Source organism: Schistocerca americana, chromosome 5 (genome assembly GCF_021461395.2).
Source record: "Schistocerca americana isolate TAMUIC-IGC-003095 chromosome 5, iqSchAmer2.1, whole genome shotgun sequence".
Classification (NCBI taxonomy): domain Eukaryota; kingdom Metazoa; phylum Arthropoda; class Insecta; order Orthoptera; family Acrididae; genus Schistocerca; species Schistocerca americana.
The window spans coordinates 196871799-196890416 of record NC_060123.1 but is presented as its reverse complement, the minus strand read 5'-3'; positions in this window follow the sequence as shown (position 1 = coordinate 196890416).

Here is an 18618-nt window from a genome sequence, read left to right as displayed (position 1 = left end):
ACTTTCTTTAGAAAGCGTATTTGCCTCTCCTCTATCGGATTCACGAACGGAAAAGCTTTCTAGCCACAGCATTGATTCCAAACGAATATCTGCCAAATAGTTTACCATATTTATCTTTGCGACAGGTACGTCTGAGGCTGAAAGACAAGCAACTATGTTTTCAGCATTTCGTACTGTTACTACGAACTTGGAGTACCATATGTGATTATTATAGGCCGTCAGCAACCTCTTTCCAAAACGAAAAGTAATACACAATGATTTCACAGGTAACACGTAATTTCTTCTTATCCCACAATGAATGTAAGTCGGAAATGCGTGATAGTCTAGGAGGAAATTATAATAATCTTTATCAGTAGTATGTCACTGTGAAGTACGTTCACATCGACTTTTTATTGGCTATTTATGTAAGGGGGGACGTGCATGAACTTGACCGAAAATGTCAATTTACAGTTTATTTTTATTTATAAGTAGAATTCATGGAAAATATGTTCCTAAAGTTTCAATGATGAAATCGAACCCGAAGTGCCTGGAAAATAATTAAACGTGTGACACAGTCATTCTGTCACGCCCACTTTTTGAAGCAACAGTTAATACCCACAGGGTCACTGGAATAATAACCCCTACATACACAAGGAGAGGCTTCCAACTTCAGGATGAATACGCCTCGGGGCAACCGGGAAATCCGAGAAAAACTGGGGAATTTCTTCGTCTGAGAGGAAACCGAGAAAAAGCGGGAATTTTTTAGAATTCCGGGAATGTTTCAATGTTTTAGTTTTCAATTAATTTTTTGTAAGAGCTGATACTTTTACAAAGAGTTTTACTATATCCCGCTTCTGCAAAATAATACTGCAACAATAAAATATAAACGAGAGAAAAGACCAAAAATAAAACTTAAGTTTCAAAGGAAAAGCGTGATTTACATCAACAACAAAGCGCAGTACCCACAGCAAAATATGTTAAAGGCTTTAGGACGAAGCTATACCATACTCCACATCAACAAACAGCTTCCGACGATCGTCGCTTCACTACTGTTTGCAGTTGGTCCGCTTGAGGCGCATGCGCATGCGCATGCGCCGTTCAATCGCGTATGAACAGTACCTTCTCCCGCTTCTGGCTACTTGAAGTGTGCCTGTTTGGTGTATCAGAAGTAGCAACAGCCAGGTACTACCCGTAAACATTTCTCTGGTGCACCGAAGCTGCCAGATTCACGAATGCGCAGAGCAGTCTGAGTAGTAGTCAACGTCATCTGTGGTTCCGTTTAGTGATTTGCTGTTTCGTCTTCAAGTCAAACGAAAACCAGACGGATTTCTGTGATCAGGAGCTGTCAAGTCAATTAAAAGGTTTCATTACAAAAGTATAAAATACGTTACCAGTTTCAACTTTCTGACGTTATTTTACTTCCCCGTATTTGACAGTTGCATTAATCGCCTTGCAGAATAATGAATTTGTTTTTGTCGTTTTGATAAAGAAATTTTGCTTTCATTAATCTTTCTCGCAGTAACAGTCAATTTAGTTGAAACGAAGTGTTTCATTCCACACTACTGGCAATTGTTCGTTAATTCCAAGTGCACATTTTCATATTCGGGCACGAATAGCATTTTGCCGTAGTAAAGAACCAACGTGAGATAATGCAGTACTGGTACTCCAAGAAAATCCATACATCTCGAAAGCCGTACTGAGAAGCTTAATATCAGGTTGGGGCTTACTTCATTGTGAATCTGGGTATACGTATAGTACATTTTAGTATGGTTTACGACATTCCGATGCAGTTGGAGTATTCTCTGATATCCTGTTTCTTCTATGACGTGATGTAAAATCTCTTAATGCTATATATATGTTCGAACATGCGGACTTCCTGCCTCATTCGTAGCTGAGCACACGCAGTAACGCCAGTTCTCTGGCAACTGCTGAAACGAACCTATTTCTAACAGATCGTGGGAAAATATTGCGGATGGTGGTATGAAAAGCATTGCTTTCAAAGTAAATTTCCTTTTACGCAAGATGTGTGAGAATGTGCGTTGGATTTCTTAAATAACAGAGCGTTTGACACTCATTTAAAACTTTGACGACCGGCCACTTAGAATAATTTCGAGCCCAGAAGACCAGACTTTTATATCATTATTTAAAATTTTTCTGGCACGTTTGGGTGATGCACGTTAAGATAAGATTCAGTTTTCATATCATAAACCCAAAGAAAGTGTAACAGTAAAAAAACGATCAATATGTGTGAAATCATGTGTTTAAATCATTAACTTTTCGTATTTGTGTGTTCTCGCTACTTGACAGTGATGCTGCTAGTGGCTCACCACAAAACGAGTCCTGTGCTACGAATTTCTGCTGTCATCGGCTGGCGATATCACGTGACGTGAACTAAGATTAGCTTTCAAAAGCGTATCGCAATCCCAGTTAACCTGCTATGTTTGGTGGAATTCGAAATTATACTTCCGTATTTTCATATTCGTGCACGAATAGCATTTTTCCATAGTAAGGAACCAAACATGAGATAATGCAGTACTGGTACTCCAAGAAAATCCATTCATCTCGAAAACCGTACTGAAAAGCTTAATATCAGGTTGGTCCATGAACCATGGACCTTGCCGTTAGTGGGGAGGCTTGCGTGCCTCAACGATACAGATAGCCGTACTGTAGGTGCAACCACAACGGAGGGGTATTTGTTGAGAGGCCAGACAAACGTGTGGTTCCTGAAGAGGGACAGCAGCCTTTTCAGTAGTTGCAGGGGCAACAGTTTGGATGATTGACTTATCTGTCCTTGTAACACTAACCAAAATGGCCTTGCTGTTCTGGTACTGCGAACGGCTGAAAGCAAGGGGAAACTACAGCCGTAATTTTTCTCGAGGGCATGCAGCTTTACTGTCTGATTAAATGATGATGGTGTCCTCTTGGGTAAAATATTCCGGAGGTAAAATAGTCCCCCATTCGGATCTCCGGGCGGGGACTACTCAAGAGGACGTCATTATCAGGAGAAAGAAAACTGGCGTTCTACGGACCGGAGCGTGGAATGTCAGATCCCTTAATCGGGCAGGTAGGTTAGAAAATTTAAAAAGGGAAATGGGTAGGTTAAAGTTAGATATAGTGGGAATTAGTGAAGTTCAGTGACAGGAGGAACAAAACTTTTGGTCAGGTGAATACAGGGTTATAAATACAAAATCAAATAGGGGTAATGCAGGAGTAGGTTTAATAATGAATAAAAAAATAGGAGTACGGGTAAGCTACTAAAAACAGCATAGTGAACGCATTATTGTGGCAAAGATAGACACGAAGCCCACGCCTACTACAGTAGTACAAGTTTATATGCCAACTAGCTCTGCAGATGACGAAGAAATTGATGAAATGTTTGATGATATAAAAGAAATTATTCAGGTAGTGAAGGGAGACGAATATGTAATAGTCATGGGTGACTGGAATTCGTCTGTAGGAAAAGGGATAGAAGGATACATAGTAGGTGAATATTGATTGGGGCTAAGAAATGAAAGAGGAAGCCGCCTGGTAGAATTTTGTGCAGAGCATAACTTAATCATAGCCAACATTTGATTCAAGAATCATGATAGAAGGTTGTATACATGGAAGAACCCTGGAGATACTAAAAGGTATCAGATAGATTATATAATGGTAAGACAGAGATTTAGGAAACAGGTTTTAAATTGTAAGACATTTCCAGGGGCAGATGTGGACTCTAACCACAATATATTGGTTATGAACTGTAGATTAAAACTGAACAAACTGCAAAAAGGTGTGAATTTAAGGATATGGGACGTGGATAAACTGAAAGGACCAGAGGTAGTACAGAGTTTCAGGGAGAGCTTAAAGGAACAATTCACAGGACTGGGGGAAAGAAATACAGTAGAAGAAGAATGGGTAGTTTTGAGGGATGAAATAGTGCAGGCAGCAGAGGATCAAATAGGTAAAAAGACGAGGGCTAGTAGAAACCCTTGGGTAACAGAAGAAATATTGAATTTAATTGATGAAAGGAGGAAATATAAAAAAGCAGTAAATGAAGCAGACAAAAAGTAATACAAACGTCTCAAAAAGGAGATCGACAGGAAGTGCAAAATGGCTAAGCAGGTATGGCTAGAGGACAAATGTAAGGATGTAGAGGCTTATCTCAAGAGGGGTAAGATAGATACTGCTTACAGGAAAATTAGAGAGACCTTTGGAAAAAGGAGAACCGCTTGCATGAATATCAAGAGCTTTGATGGAAACCCAGTTCTAAGCAAAGAAGGGAAAGCGGAAAGGTGGAAGGAGTATATAGAGGGTCTATACAAGGGTGATGTACTTGAGGACAATACATGGAAATGGAATAGGATGTAGATGAAGATGAAATGGGAGATACGATACTGCGTGAAGAGTTTGACAGAGCACTGAAAGACCTGAGTCGAAACAAGGCCCCGGGAGTAGACAACATTCCATTAGAACTACTGATGGCCTTGGGAGAGCCAGTCATGACAAAACTCTACCATCTGGTGAGCAAGATGTATGACACAGGCGAAATACCAACAGACTTCAAGAAGAATATAATAATTCCATTCCCAAAGAAAGCAGGTGTTGACAGATGTGAAAATTACCGAACTATCAGTTTAATAAGCCCTAGCTGCAAAATACTAACGCGAATTCTTTACAGACCAATGGAAAAACTGATAGAAGCCGACCTCGGGGAAGATCAATTTGGATTCCGCATAAATGTTGGAACACGTGAGGCAATACTAACCCTACGACTTATCTTAGAAGATAGATTAAGGAAAGGCAAACCTACGTTTCTAGCATTTGTAGAATTGTAGAAAGCTTTTGATAATGTTGATTCGAATACTCTTTCAAATTCTGAAGGTGGCAGGGGTAAAATACAGGGACCGAAAGGCTATTTACAATTTGTACAGAAAGCAGATGGCAGTTATAAGAGTCGAGGGGTATGAAAGGGAAGCAGTGGTTGGGAAGGGAGTGAGACAGGGTTGTAGCCTATCCTCGATGTTATTCAATCTGTATATTGAGCAAGCAGTAAAGGAAACAAAAGAAAAATTCGGAGTAGGTATTAAAATCCATGGAGAAGAAATAAAAACCTTGAAGTTCGCCGATGACACCGTAATTCTGTCAGAGACAGCAAAGGACTTGGAAGAGCAGTTGAACGGAATGGACAGTGTCTTGATAGGAGGGTATAAGGTGAATATCAACAAAAGTAAAACGACGATAATGGAATGTAGTCGAATTAAGTCGTGTGATGCTGAGGGAATTAGATTAGGAAATGAGACACTTAAAGTAGTGAAGGATTTTTGATATTTGGGGAGCAAAATAACTGATGATGGTCGAAGTAGAGAGGATGTGAAATGTAGACTGGCAATGACAAGGAAAGCGTTTCTGAAGAAGAAAAATTTGTTAGCATCGAGTATAGACTTAAATGTCAGGAAGTCGTTTCTGAAATTTTTTCTATGGAGTGTGGCCATGTATGGAGGTGAAACGTGGACAATAAATAGTTTAGACAAGAAGAGAATAGAAGTTTTCGAAATGTGGTGCTACAGAAGAATGCTGAAGATTAGATGGGTAGATCACATAACTAATGAGGAGGTATTGAATAGAATTGGGGAGAAGAGGAGCTTGTGGTACAACTTGACTAGAAGAAGGGATCGGTTGGTAGGTCATGTTCTGAGACATCGAGGGATCACCAGTTCAGTACTGGAGGGCAGCGTGGAGGTTAAAAATCGTAGAGGGAGACGAAGAGATGGATACACTAGGCAGATTCAGAAGGATGTAGGCTGCAGTAGGTACTGGGAGATGAAGAAGCTTGCACAGGTTAGAGTAGCATGGAGAGCTGCATCAAACCAGTCTCAGGACTGAAGACCACAACAACAACAACAACAACAATAACTTCCGTATTACGAAAATGTGTATAAAATCTTGACCATTCAATGGGTTGATAAGTTTTAGAGTTCTGAGGGAAAATGTACTGTCACTTAACAAGGGAAAAGTGCATTTTCATCTGGGAAAAATTATATTTTTAACTTAGAAATCCGGGAGAAACCTGGGAATTTTTTTCGGTGTCCGCTTTTACTCCCTGGCATCCTGTTTGTTGTCAAGCCCACTCACACGTTTCTGGCCCATCCTGAACTTCTAAACATATGTCTTCGTAGCAAAACCGAGAATTCAAATGAGTTTGTAAATTCACTGACATGGAAACGATGCCCTGGAACCACCATTTCATCTGATACAGTTGTCAGAATTATGATATTTAGTGAAAGGACCACAGGGACGATGAAGGTATTACAATGGGCTTTAAGATAGGAAATTTCGCTCATCTTGAGAAAAACAGCTTAACAGCATCTCTCTGCAGCTGAGAAGTATGTTGAAGAAAAAGTCTGGTGAAGAAAAGAAGGCAGAAAACAAGAAACCATAAGAGAAACCTTGAAGGGAAAGAGGACACTGCGTACAAATCTGGTGCCTTTTGAAGAAGTGACACAAGAAGAAACGTTAGGTTCAAATTTAAATACCATTTTTTGACAATTATGTTTTTTGAAAGTCAAAATATCCACGGGTGTGCTGCCGGTCTATAGTGTCCAACGGGCACAATATTTCGGCGATCATACATGTCGCCATCATCAGGTGAACTGACGGACTGAGCTCCTGTGAACGCGCCGGCACGGAGATCCGTACGCTATGGCTGCTCAGAGGGAACTGGGTTCGGTCGCGGCGGCGGCCGATTTAAATACCCTCCGCCCGCGGCGCGCTCCCTCCGCCGTCCGCGCCCCGCGCCACGGTCGCGCGGTGGAACAGATTGCGACGGCGTCTGAGATGACGTCGGAGTGATGGCTCTGTCCGCCGTGGTCGTCACAACTATACGTTTGCTCGATTTACTCTTGATTAACCCGATCGCTGGTTCCCAAGCCTTGCTAAGATTATAGCCACAGTCACGGTTTATGAGGTCGTCATTGGTGCGAATTTCGATGGCCTCTCTAACAACGCTGTCCCAGTATCTCGACGTCTGTACCAGAACCCTCGTGCGGTCATATTCCATGGCGTGATTTTCCGACAAACAATGTTCAGCGACCGCCGACTTGCTCGGATACATCAGGCGAGTGTGCCTCTGGTGTTCACGGCATCGATCCTCGACGGTACGCATCGTCTGACCAATATACGACTTGCCACATTGACACGGAATCTGGTACACGCCGGCCTTCCTAAGACGCTAAGAAATTGTTACCCCAAGGCCCGGTACCGTCTAGACTATATGGACTCCCGAAGGTTCACAAAGAGGGGATACCATTACGCCCCATTGTCAGCAACATCAGGGCACCTACATATTTGTTGGCCAAATACCTGACGGGAATATTAAGTCCTTATGTGGGTAAATGCCCTCATCACATCCGTAATTCCGTGGATTTTGTTAAACGCCTTGACAGCTTCAGGTTGGATGAGTCAGATATCATGGTGAGTTTTGACGTCGTTTCCTTGTTTACGAGGGTACCCCTGCGAGAGTCACTAGAATTGATTAGTCAGAAGTTTGACGAGAAGACCACTGAACGTTTTAGGCATGTCTTGACTTCCACGTATTTTCTTTTTAATGGAGAATACTACGAACAAACGGAGGGAGTCGCCATGGGTAGCCCACTCTCACCGGTGGTAGCGAATTTGTACATGGAGAACTTCGAGGAGGAAGCCCTGTCGTCATCCGTATGGAAACCTACTTGCTTTTTCCGTTACGTGGACGACACGTTCGTCATCTGGCCACATGGTATGGATAAACTCCTTGACTTCCTTACACATCTAAACTCCATACACCCCAACATCAAATTCACTATGGAGACTGAAACGGAGGGTAAACTACCTTTCCTTGACGTCTTGGTCAAGAGAAGGGCTGACGGCACCCTAGGTCATGGGGTGTATCGGAAGACTACGCACACTGATCTGTATTTGCACGCAGACAGCTGCCACCACCCTTCACAGAGGAATGGGGTACTTAAAACTCTAGTACATAGGGCGCGCACTATCTCTGACGCAGAGAGTCTACCCCAGGAATTGGAACATCTGAGAACTGTATTTCGAAAAAATGGGTACTCAGAGTGGCAGATTCAACGTGCTCTCCGCCCAACCACTGCAGCACAACCTCTTGAGATGGATGAAGTCACGAGGGAGGAGGTAGGCACTGCATTTATTCCATACACAGGCGCACTCTCGGGGAAAATCGCTCGCATTCTGAAGAAACACCGGGTCGGAACTGTGTTTTGTCCTCCAAATAAAACTCGTGCACTGGTGGGGAGCGCCAAAGATGACCTCGGTTTGAGGAAGGCCGGCGTGTACCAGATTCCGTGTCAATGTGGCAAGTCGTATATTGGTCAGACGATGCGTACCGTCGAGGATCGATGCCGTGAACACCAGAGGCACACTCGCCTGATGTATCCGAGCAAGTCGGCGGTCGCTGAACATTGTTTGTCGGAAAATCACGCCATGGAATATGACCGCACGAGGGTTCTGGTACAGACGTCGAGATACTGGGACAGCGTTGTTAGAGAGGCCATCGAAATTCGCACCAATGACGACCTCATAAACCGTGACTGTGGCTATAATCTTAGCAAGGCTTGGGAACCAGCGATCGGGTTAATCAAGAGTAAATCGAGCAAACGTATAGTTGTGACGACCACGGCGGACAGAGCCATCACTCCGACGTCATCTCAGACGCCGTCGCAATCTGTTCCACCGCGCGACCGTGGCGCGGGGCGCGGACGGCGGAGGGAGCGCGCCGCGGGCGGAGGGTATTTAAATCGGCCGCCGCCGCGACCGAACCCAGTTCCCTCTGAGCAGCCATAGCGTACGGATCTCCGTGCCGGCGCGTTCACAGGAGCTCAGTCCGTCAGTTCACCTGATGATGGCGACATGTATGATCGCCGAAATATTGTGCCCGTTGGACACTATAGACCGGCAGCACACCCGTGGATATTTTGACTATCAAATACGCCGGGAGAAACTCAAGAATCACATGTTTTTTGAAGTTTACGTAACTTTTTGACATAATGTGTGAAGGTTATAATGATGAAGTTTTGTAACTTAATTCTATACATCAATAATTGTCCCAAGAGCAAATTTACTCTGAGATACGGGGTAAAGTGCTTTGAATTTTGCTAGAATTTAGTATTATACTTACAGAATTATAGTTAAAAATTATTAAACTTTACCAACTCGATATATTCAAAAAGTCTTATGAGAGAAGCCTACGGTTTGCAGAGTGATTAAACAGACAAATTTTGTAGAAATTTCTTGAATAGATTCTGAGGAAAAGCACATATATTACGTTTTGAAAATATTTTTTTAAATTTCATAAAAAAGTTAAAATATATATAATCCAAGAAACTTAACTGTAAATGTGTTAATTTCATGAAAACCATGGTAGAAAATTTCATTGCCTTATCTTCAAAACTACGGATTTGGTGCATCTTTTAAACTGGATGGTTTTGTTGAAATGATAATTTGATCATGCAGTGGACATCCTTGGGTTGAAGATTTGGGTATCGGTATTTATTTCCGAAGTCTAGTAGAATCAAGAAATACCATTGCCCCACTTTTCACTGTTTGCGCCTTATATATTTTAGTGTGTTCTCCGATGATTCGTTTAAAAAAAATTTCTCTTCGTCTTTATTTTTATGACGGAAATATGTTCACCCCTGCTTATCTGAGACTTATTAATTTTTTGTGCATAGAGATCACACGCATCTTCCGTTTCTGCTTAACATTAGAAATACAAGCTAGAGTGTCGCACACAATAAAAGCTTCGTAATATGTGCCTTACGATAAGTTCCAGCAGCAATAATTCTCTGAACGCAAACGCGAGGCGTGACTGTGGTCTTGTTGTCGTACATGAGACTACTCAAGTTGCCTTCGTTTCCAGTCTCCAACATAACCTCCATAGATATGGGTGAATATAAGAACGGGAAGACGAATGTATTATATCCAGCTGGTGTACTGAATGATGACTGTCTTGAAATGTGCATAAAAGTAATCTAATATCCACAACGAAGAAAAAAAATTGATAATATCTGGTTTCAAATTCAGCGGTAAATTTCTGGAACTATTGAAATATGTATAGATGATGTAGAATGGAAAGGACACACGAAATCAATAAATGATGAATGAAAAACTTAGATATATCGCTAGTCTTCCGGTAAAATTCGGTGCTCTTATGGAGGGAACCACACAGAATATAGGACGATCGAGTCTACATTGCTGCTCCAGACTTTTGAGTCATTCTCAGGTAGGCACGGCAGGGAATTCAGAGATAAGGATCGTAAAAGTCGATGCGGCAAATAGCAAGCTGTGAAAGAGATGCTTTAGTTCCTTATCTGGGAAAAAAGCTATGTTGTTCTCAAGGAATGCTGTTCCACAAATTTCGAAAGTCAATATTCGAGGAAGATTGTGTTATAGTTAAATTGCCTCTATCCTGGATTTCCCGTGGCAATCGTGATAATGTAAAAAGAGAGAAAGATTAGAGAACGTAGTAGGCAGTTAGTTGTTCTTCCAGTGCTTAACACGTACATGGAATAGAAAATTGGGTGATGATGGTACGAGGAATCGTCCGTCACGATTTGTCTAGAGGTTTCCGGAATGCAAATTTAGTTGTAGAACATAGCGTAGCTCACGTACTATTGCACGCTATTTATAGTTCAACCCTCCATTTCGTTCACCTGCAAACAAAATTTATGGAATCTCTTTGTAACTTGTCCTTTCTAATATGTCATTTCTTGAAAGCAATTACATTGTGCTATTCTGTAAATTTATTTAATAACGTACATGTTAATATTTTATTTATACGAGCCCGCATCTCGTGGTCGTGCGGTAGCGTTCTCGCTTCCCACGCCCGGGTCCCCGGGTTCGATTCCCGGCGGGGTCAGGGATTTTCTCTGCCTCGTGATGGCTGGGTGTTGTGTGCTGTCCTTAGGTTAGTTAGGTTTAAGTAGTTCTAAGTTCTAGGGGACTGATGACCATCGATGTTAAGTCCCATAGTGCTCAGAGCCATTTTTTATTTATACGCACCACACATTTTATAAAACGGAACCGCGCATACAGGACAAACTGAGACCTTTTTTTGATCTGATACACATCACGCAGTTGGTCGGCATCAGTCCTTCATTAAATACCGACAGTGACAGACTTCACAGTGTAATAAACGTCTGGAAAGGGAAGTAATATTTGAAAGTTCAAATAACGATCCTCTAATACCGTCAAGACGACCACTTTGATTTACTTTGGTATGATAACAGAAGCTTTCAAATTAAACATATTGATATTTACATTCGGAGGTTTCTTAAATTTCTACTGCCTTAATTATTTTACTATTTTAAATTTATCATACTTGGTGCGGAACTTTCGCCTGCATAAGCTAAATGTTTCATCAGAAAAAAAAACAGACGATTAAAGTCAACAATGCCTAGCAATAACTGGACACATGGAGCGAACCACAGCAATATTGCGACAGTAAAGAGAGTACTGAATAAATTTCCTTTACTTTACGTCTACGTTCACAAAATTTTTTGTCAACAGGTTACTGGTTTCGGTCAATAACGACCATCTTCAGATCTGTTTTACGAAAACAATATCCTTGTGAGAGTATTTAAAGTTTGCAGAACCTGCAGCTTTCGTTTTCATCTGCTTTCACTGCCTAGCTGTTTACCTGTTGGACTTCCCTAAACATGTAGTATCCTTCAGTTCACTTAGTAAGTGAATTTTCTCAGTAGAGCATTTCCATGCCGAATTACACGAAACAGGAGATAATTTGGGATAAAAGAGGCCTCTGATCATTCTCCCAGGATCTTTTTTCTTTTTTTTTAAGACAATGGCAGCACACGTCACTACACTGAACATTACTAACATAGTGAATGGAACCCCACTTTTTTGTAGTAAGTCTGTGCATCATCATCCCAAGGATAAGAAGAGTGTTACACATTAACTCCACGTGAAATCTACGTATTGTCTGTGATAATTTGAGGTAAATGAGTTCTTCTATCATGTAACAGAATGCTGTTCGTCTTGTTATATTCAATAACCATCTCTGACTTTAAATTGATGCGCAACTGGCAGTTGTCGGTGTGGCGCTTTCGATTACATGGGAAATATAATAACGAACGTCTTTAGTCACTAATATTCCTGCTGATGATCATCAGGTGTAATTTCGTTCATAATTTTTTTCTTGCTCTTGATCTATCTGAGAAGAAAGTGCGTTCCTTTAATGAAAACACTTAGTGTTTTATTATAAAACACCCGTAAAGTTGGCAGAAGAGAAGTTACACGACAAGATAAAGTTAAGCAAGCATTAGAGGATTTAAAATATTTTGTACTTAAAAGAATGAATCACGAAAATGAAGTTGACAATGAGAATGTTAAAATTTAAGAAGTCATGCATAAATCCGGTTGATATTTGAAAAAAGGAAATGCGCAGAAGAAGATAATGTGGAAGGTGCGACATAAGTAATCCAAAAGGACTTTGCAAAATTCTTACAAAATCCAAAAGCAGAAGGTAATTCTATCAAACTGGAACAGTGATGTAATAGTTGTCGTTAATCAGAAGGGTGACACGCAGTAGCTGAGAAGCTATGCACGCATCAGATTGACGTTCGTAATATACCTGATACGCACTAAAATTGTCACTGTATGGATAGAGAAAAACGTTGGATATTGATGAGCAAAGAAAGGACTGGCTTTTAAATGGGCAGAGTTCCACACACTATCTGCAAGTCTTGAACGAAATGATGAATGGAGGAAAGAATATCAAGTGCCACGTGGCCTAGGGTTAAAAGATTTGGGAAAGCTTTTGCAACATTGGCTATGTCAGTGAAGTAAAAGCAAACAGAGAATACATGTAAATGTAACACATCTGATCTACCAACTTTTTGCGGATGACATTGTGCGGTTTGCCTAGATTGCAGATAAAAAGTATGTCAGAGAGCAAGGTCGAAAATCAAAGATAATGTGACTGAAGTAATGTCTAGTTCAATTACAGAACAGAAAACATTTCACATAAACGATATGGTTATCAAATCGAGTGATTGGTTCATGGTATTAAAGGAAGCTGAAACGGTTGAATAGACAGCAGAAAAATGAAAAGAATAGTAAAAATGATTTGGAGTTGTAAATAACAAGTTTAGAGCTACAGTAATGAAACATGCAATTATAATGTCAAAAAGTGATCACAGGAGCGTTGGAAGAATGGATGTTGGGGATTACTAGGAGAAAAAGGACAAAAAATACACTGATCAGCTAGAGCGTTATGACCACCTACCTGACAGCCGGTATGTCCACCCTTGGCACAGTTTACAGCAGCGACGCGTCGTGGAAGGGAACCAATGACGCCTTGGTAGGTCGCTGGAGGGAGTTGGCACCACATCTGCACATACAAGTCACCTAACTCTCGTAAATTCTGGGGACGGGGTCGATGAGCTGTGACGCTCCATTCAATCACATCCCAGACGTGTTCGATTGGGACCAGATCCGGCGGGCTGGGGGGCCAGAACATCAATTGAAAGTCCTCACTGTGTTCCTCGAATCACTCCATCGCCCTCCTGATCTTGTGACAGGGCACGATATCTGGTTGAAAAATGCCACTGCTGTCGGGAAATGTGACAGTCATGAAAGGGTGAACGTGGTCTGCTACCATTACTCGATACGCCTTGGCCGTTGTGGTGCCTTGCACGAACCCCACTGGACCCACGCCTGTCTCTGTGAATATTCCCCAGAGCACAATGGAGCCGCAGCCACTTTGTCACCGCCCCGCAGTACAGGTGTCAAGGAACTGTTCTCCTGGAAGGGAACGGATTCGCGCACTCCCATCAGCATGATGCAGAAGGTATAGGGATTCATCTGACCATGAAACGCTCTGCCACTGCGCCAGTTTGCAGAGCTGAGGGTCACGTGCCGATGTGGTGGTGTTAGCATTGGTACGTGCATGGGTCGTCGGCTGCGGAGGCCTGTCGTTAGGAGAGTTCGGTCCACTGTGTGTTCAGGTGCAACTGGTACTCCACCCACCTTTATAGTCTGATGTTAGCTCCGCCACAGTTCGTCATCCTGTTTTACCAATATGCCCAGTGCACGAAGTCCAACATATGTAATGAGGGCTGGCCGCCCCTCCCCACAGCCAGCTGGGGTGGCTGAGCGGTTCTAGGCGCTACAGTCTGGAACCGTGCAACCGCTACGGTCGCAGGTTCGAATCCTGCCTCAGGCATGGACTTGTGTGTGATGTCCTTAGGTTAGTTAGGTTTAAGTAGTTCTAAGTTCTAGGGGACTGATGACCTCAGAAGTTAAGTCCCATAGTGCTCAGAGGCATTTGAACCATTTGAGCCCTCCCCATGACGTCTGAACGACCTTTAATCTTGGTTTCACAACGTGTTGAAGACAGTAACCTCAGCACTCCTCAAACAACAGGCAAGTCGTAGAGTTTCCGAAATGCTCGTGCTGAGCATCTGGGCCATCAAAATCTGCCCTCAGGTAGATCGTGCCCCTTCTCTGTTCCACACACGCACAGCACCCTTACTCGCAGAAGCACCATACATTACATTTATCGTTTTCCATGGATCCCTTGGAAAGGAGTCTCTGAGACATGGAAAGAGTCAAAGATTTTTTTTATCTCACATACATGGATATTGTACAATTCTAATGCAGACAGAGTTATGGTCTACAATCCTTGTGAAGATATTCATCTATGGAGAAGAGTAGAAGGAGTTGGCCAACAGGAAGTTCTTTAATTCACTCTGAAACCGATCTTAATCACTTACAAATCCTTCGATATGCTCTGATAAATTATTGAATATATGAGTACCCATATATTTGACTCCTTTTTGAACTAATCTTAAGCTTTTATAGTTCTTATACAGATTTTCTTTTTGTTCTGGTAATATGATCACGTTTTACACTATTTTGTGTAAAAAGAGACGTTGGAAATGACAAAGGACATCAATGAGTATATGTACAGAGAAGTAGTAGTTAGAGTACCAAGTTTCTGAAAGAGGTCTCTGCATGATGATCTAGGACTGACATCAAATGGAGTTCTAATGACTCGTTTCTGAATTTTGAAAATGTTTTCTTTGTGAGAGGAGTTTCCCCAGAAGATGGTTCCATAACTCATTATTGAATGGAAGTAGGAAGAATAAACTAACTTCTTCATTTTTAAATCACCTATTTCTGCTATCATGTGAACTGCAACTGTAGCTGAACTATGGGGTTCCATTAAGTATAGGTTGTGAGTTTTCCAACTGAGATTGTGGTCAATTTGTAGTCCTAGGAATTTGACACTGTCTACAGCTTTAATTTCATTGTTTAAATACATTATACTTACAGGGTCAGGTACGCTTTTTGAGGTACTAAACTGAATGTACTGGATCTTGTCAAAATTCAGTGACAATCCATTTGCTGTGAACCACCCATTGATACTTACAAAATTGCATTAGCTGATTACTCAGTGAGATCACAGGAACTGTTTTTTATACCAATATTTGTATAATCTGCAAATAAGACAAAATTTGCATTTTCTGACACTGCATATGGAAGGTCATTAATATATAATAGGAACAACAAGGGGCCTAAAATAGAGCCCTGGGCCACCACATGTCTGATGGTTTTATATTTTGAATGACTATTGTTATGTGTCAGACTAACAGTCATTCCTCACCAGGTGATGATGCTATATCGCCTGGACGGGTTGATATCGACAGCAGGTTGTTGGTCGTAATGTTATGGCTGATCGTTCTGTTGTGGCTGATCAGTGAAAACTGATCAAGCAGCAGATTGAAGAGTTTCTAACGGCATAGGTCGGTGGTCATGATGTTGTGGCTGATCAGTGCAAACTGACCAATCAGCAGACTGAGAGTACAAAATAATTTAGACTACATTAAGAGTGGAAGCAGACAGGTCATGTGTAGGAGAACCAAGGAAGTCCTTTAAGATTCCAAGAGATGTTAAAAAAATAGGAGACGGCCTACTGGCATGTGGTTGGATGACACTACGAAAGATTAACATGGTTTCGTACAATATAGGACTTTAATACATGTAAGTCTAGAGGTGACCCTTGTCCAACAGTGGATGGTAAACGGAGGTTTCAATAGTTTTATTGAAGATAACATAGGAAGTGAAATGTGACCTAAGTCAAATTTCCTGTCATGTTGAAATATAGAATATACTCTCTAAAATTTAACGAGGGGTAACGTACATTATCTGACAGTGAGCCTTTATTGGGTGTTGAAAGTACGGAAAGGAGTGACGAATTCAGTTGCAGAAACCCTAGATCACTTGCCCAGTGAAGAGAAGAAGCCAACAGAAAATGAAATTAATTTCTGAAAACTGCAGTAACATCTGCTAGAGAACTATTGCTACTGGATACAAGAATCTCCAAACGTTTGAAACTCAAATGTGATTATGCACGATTTTATTTGTGTGTACTCGCGTGTGTTCACCATCTCGTTTGTGTATGTAGTCGTGAAAATGAAACAGCACATAAAAGAAATGAAAGATAACTGAAGATTGAAGTAATAGTCTCATAATGATAGGCATACGATGGGGTACGAAAAAAAAAAAGAAAAGAAACGGAGTTACATTGCCGTGGGTGGGGCTTGTGTAGCACGCGTTTCTAGGCGTGTGTAGTGCCGCTTTTGTTGTCGACCTTGCTTGTTCTGTTTATCTGCAGTGATTGTTTCTGTTAGCACTGTTTTGTTCCTGTTTCGTTTTTTATGACGGAAAGAGTAAGTGAACAAAGCGCGGCTGTGAAATTTTGTTTTCTACTCTGAAACTCTTATTAACGTTGAAAACAGCTTACCAAGATGACGCTATGGGAAAAACTCAAGTGTATGCGTGATCTGCTTGATTTAAAAATGGCGACACGTCGATTGATGACAAAACCTCGTTCTGGACTCCATCAACTGCCCGAATCGACGAAAATATTGAAAAAATTCGAGAGCTTGTGCTCACTGATCGTCGACAGACAATTGATCAACTGTCACAAATTACTGGGTATCTTGGAGCTCGGTTCAATCAAACAAAGACCCGATTTGTGACAGGCAGGAGACTGGTTCTTCCATAACGACCACGCACCTGCAAACGCAGCCATCTCTGTTAGTTTTTGGCTAAAAATGATGTGGATCCGTTGCCCCACATGCGTTAATTGTCTGATCTGGCTCGTCTCACACTACGACACAACTTCACGGATACAAATAATTTTGCACAGTTCCAACTTACTCCGATGCCGATATCGCCATCTTTGATGCCGACGAAGCATATTGGCACTTCATATCACCTCTCCATTTCGTTTGGCTGCTCTTCAAGAACTTGGCTTAACACCAAACGTTTCAATCACACGAAAGAGCATGACCTTGGTTCAGCTCTTTGCTATTTCAGTCATATATTGATGGTTCATTACTCTACGCATTTTCTAATGTAGGAATCTTTAACTTGCGATAAGGGAAGTACCGTAGCTGCATCTGCTACACCCTCGCTAAAATGATTTTGAAATACAGACATGCTTTTCAGTAAAACTCTACACTTGTATACAACCGACATTTTAATGTTCACTAAAGATTGTAGATGCACAAGCCGCTGAGGAAACAAATATTGTTCAAATGGCTCTGAGCACTATGGGACTAAACATCTGAGGTTATCAGTCCCCTAGAACTTAGAGCTACTTAAACCTAACTAACCTAACGACATCACACACATCCATGCCTGAGGCAGGATTCGAACCTCCGACCGTAGCGGTCATGCGGTTCCAGACTGAAGCGCCTAGAACCGCTCCGCCACAGAGGCCGGCAGAAACAAATAAATAATACCACGTAACACGTATTGTGTACCGCAGATTCACGAGAGGTATTATTTGGGAAAAGCTAAACATTTTTTTCAAACAATGCGTGTTAACACATGCATTTGTTACAGCGTCACATTTCCTAAAAAGGGAAGCTGCTGTGTGATCGTACGCCTCCAATTCTTCGTCATCAAAGTGCAGACATGAAGATTCACTAAATCTATTAAAACACAGCCAATGGGCTGGATGCTGTGGTAACACCAGTTCCCGTAAGATCACCGAAGTTAAGCGCTGTCGGTTTGGGTTTCACTTGGATGGGTGACCGTCCGGTCTGCCGAGCGCTGTTGGCAAGCGCGGTGCACTCAGCCTTTGTGAGGCAAACTGAGGAGCTATTTGATTAAGAAGTAGCGGCTCCGGTCTCATGAACTGACATACGGCTGGGAGAGCGGTGTGCTGACCACATGCCCCTCCATATTCGCACCCAGTGACGCCTGTGGGTTGAGTATGTCACGGCGGGTCGGTACCGTTTGGGCCTTCTAAGACCTCTTCAGACGTAGTTTAGGTTCCTCAAACACAATGAAATCTAACAGTATGCACACTTGGCATGCAACTTCTAGACATAGTACAGTGTATTCGCGTTCTAGCAGTCAACATCAAAAACCACCTCTTTGCCATTACCGACGCCCTTGTCAAGTGCTGTCCTATTCCGTTGCATTATAATGACTTCATTGAAATATACATCGATGACGAATAAGGGAAGTTCTTTCGCCAACACTGAAACATACAATGAAGTGGAAAAAGTTATGGGATACCTCCTAATATCGTGTCGGGCCTCCTTTCGCCCGATCTAG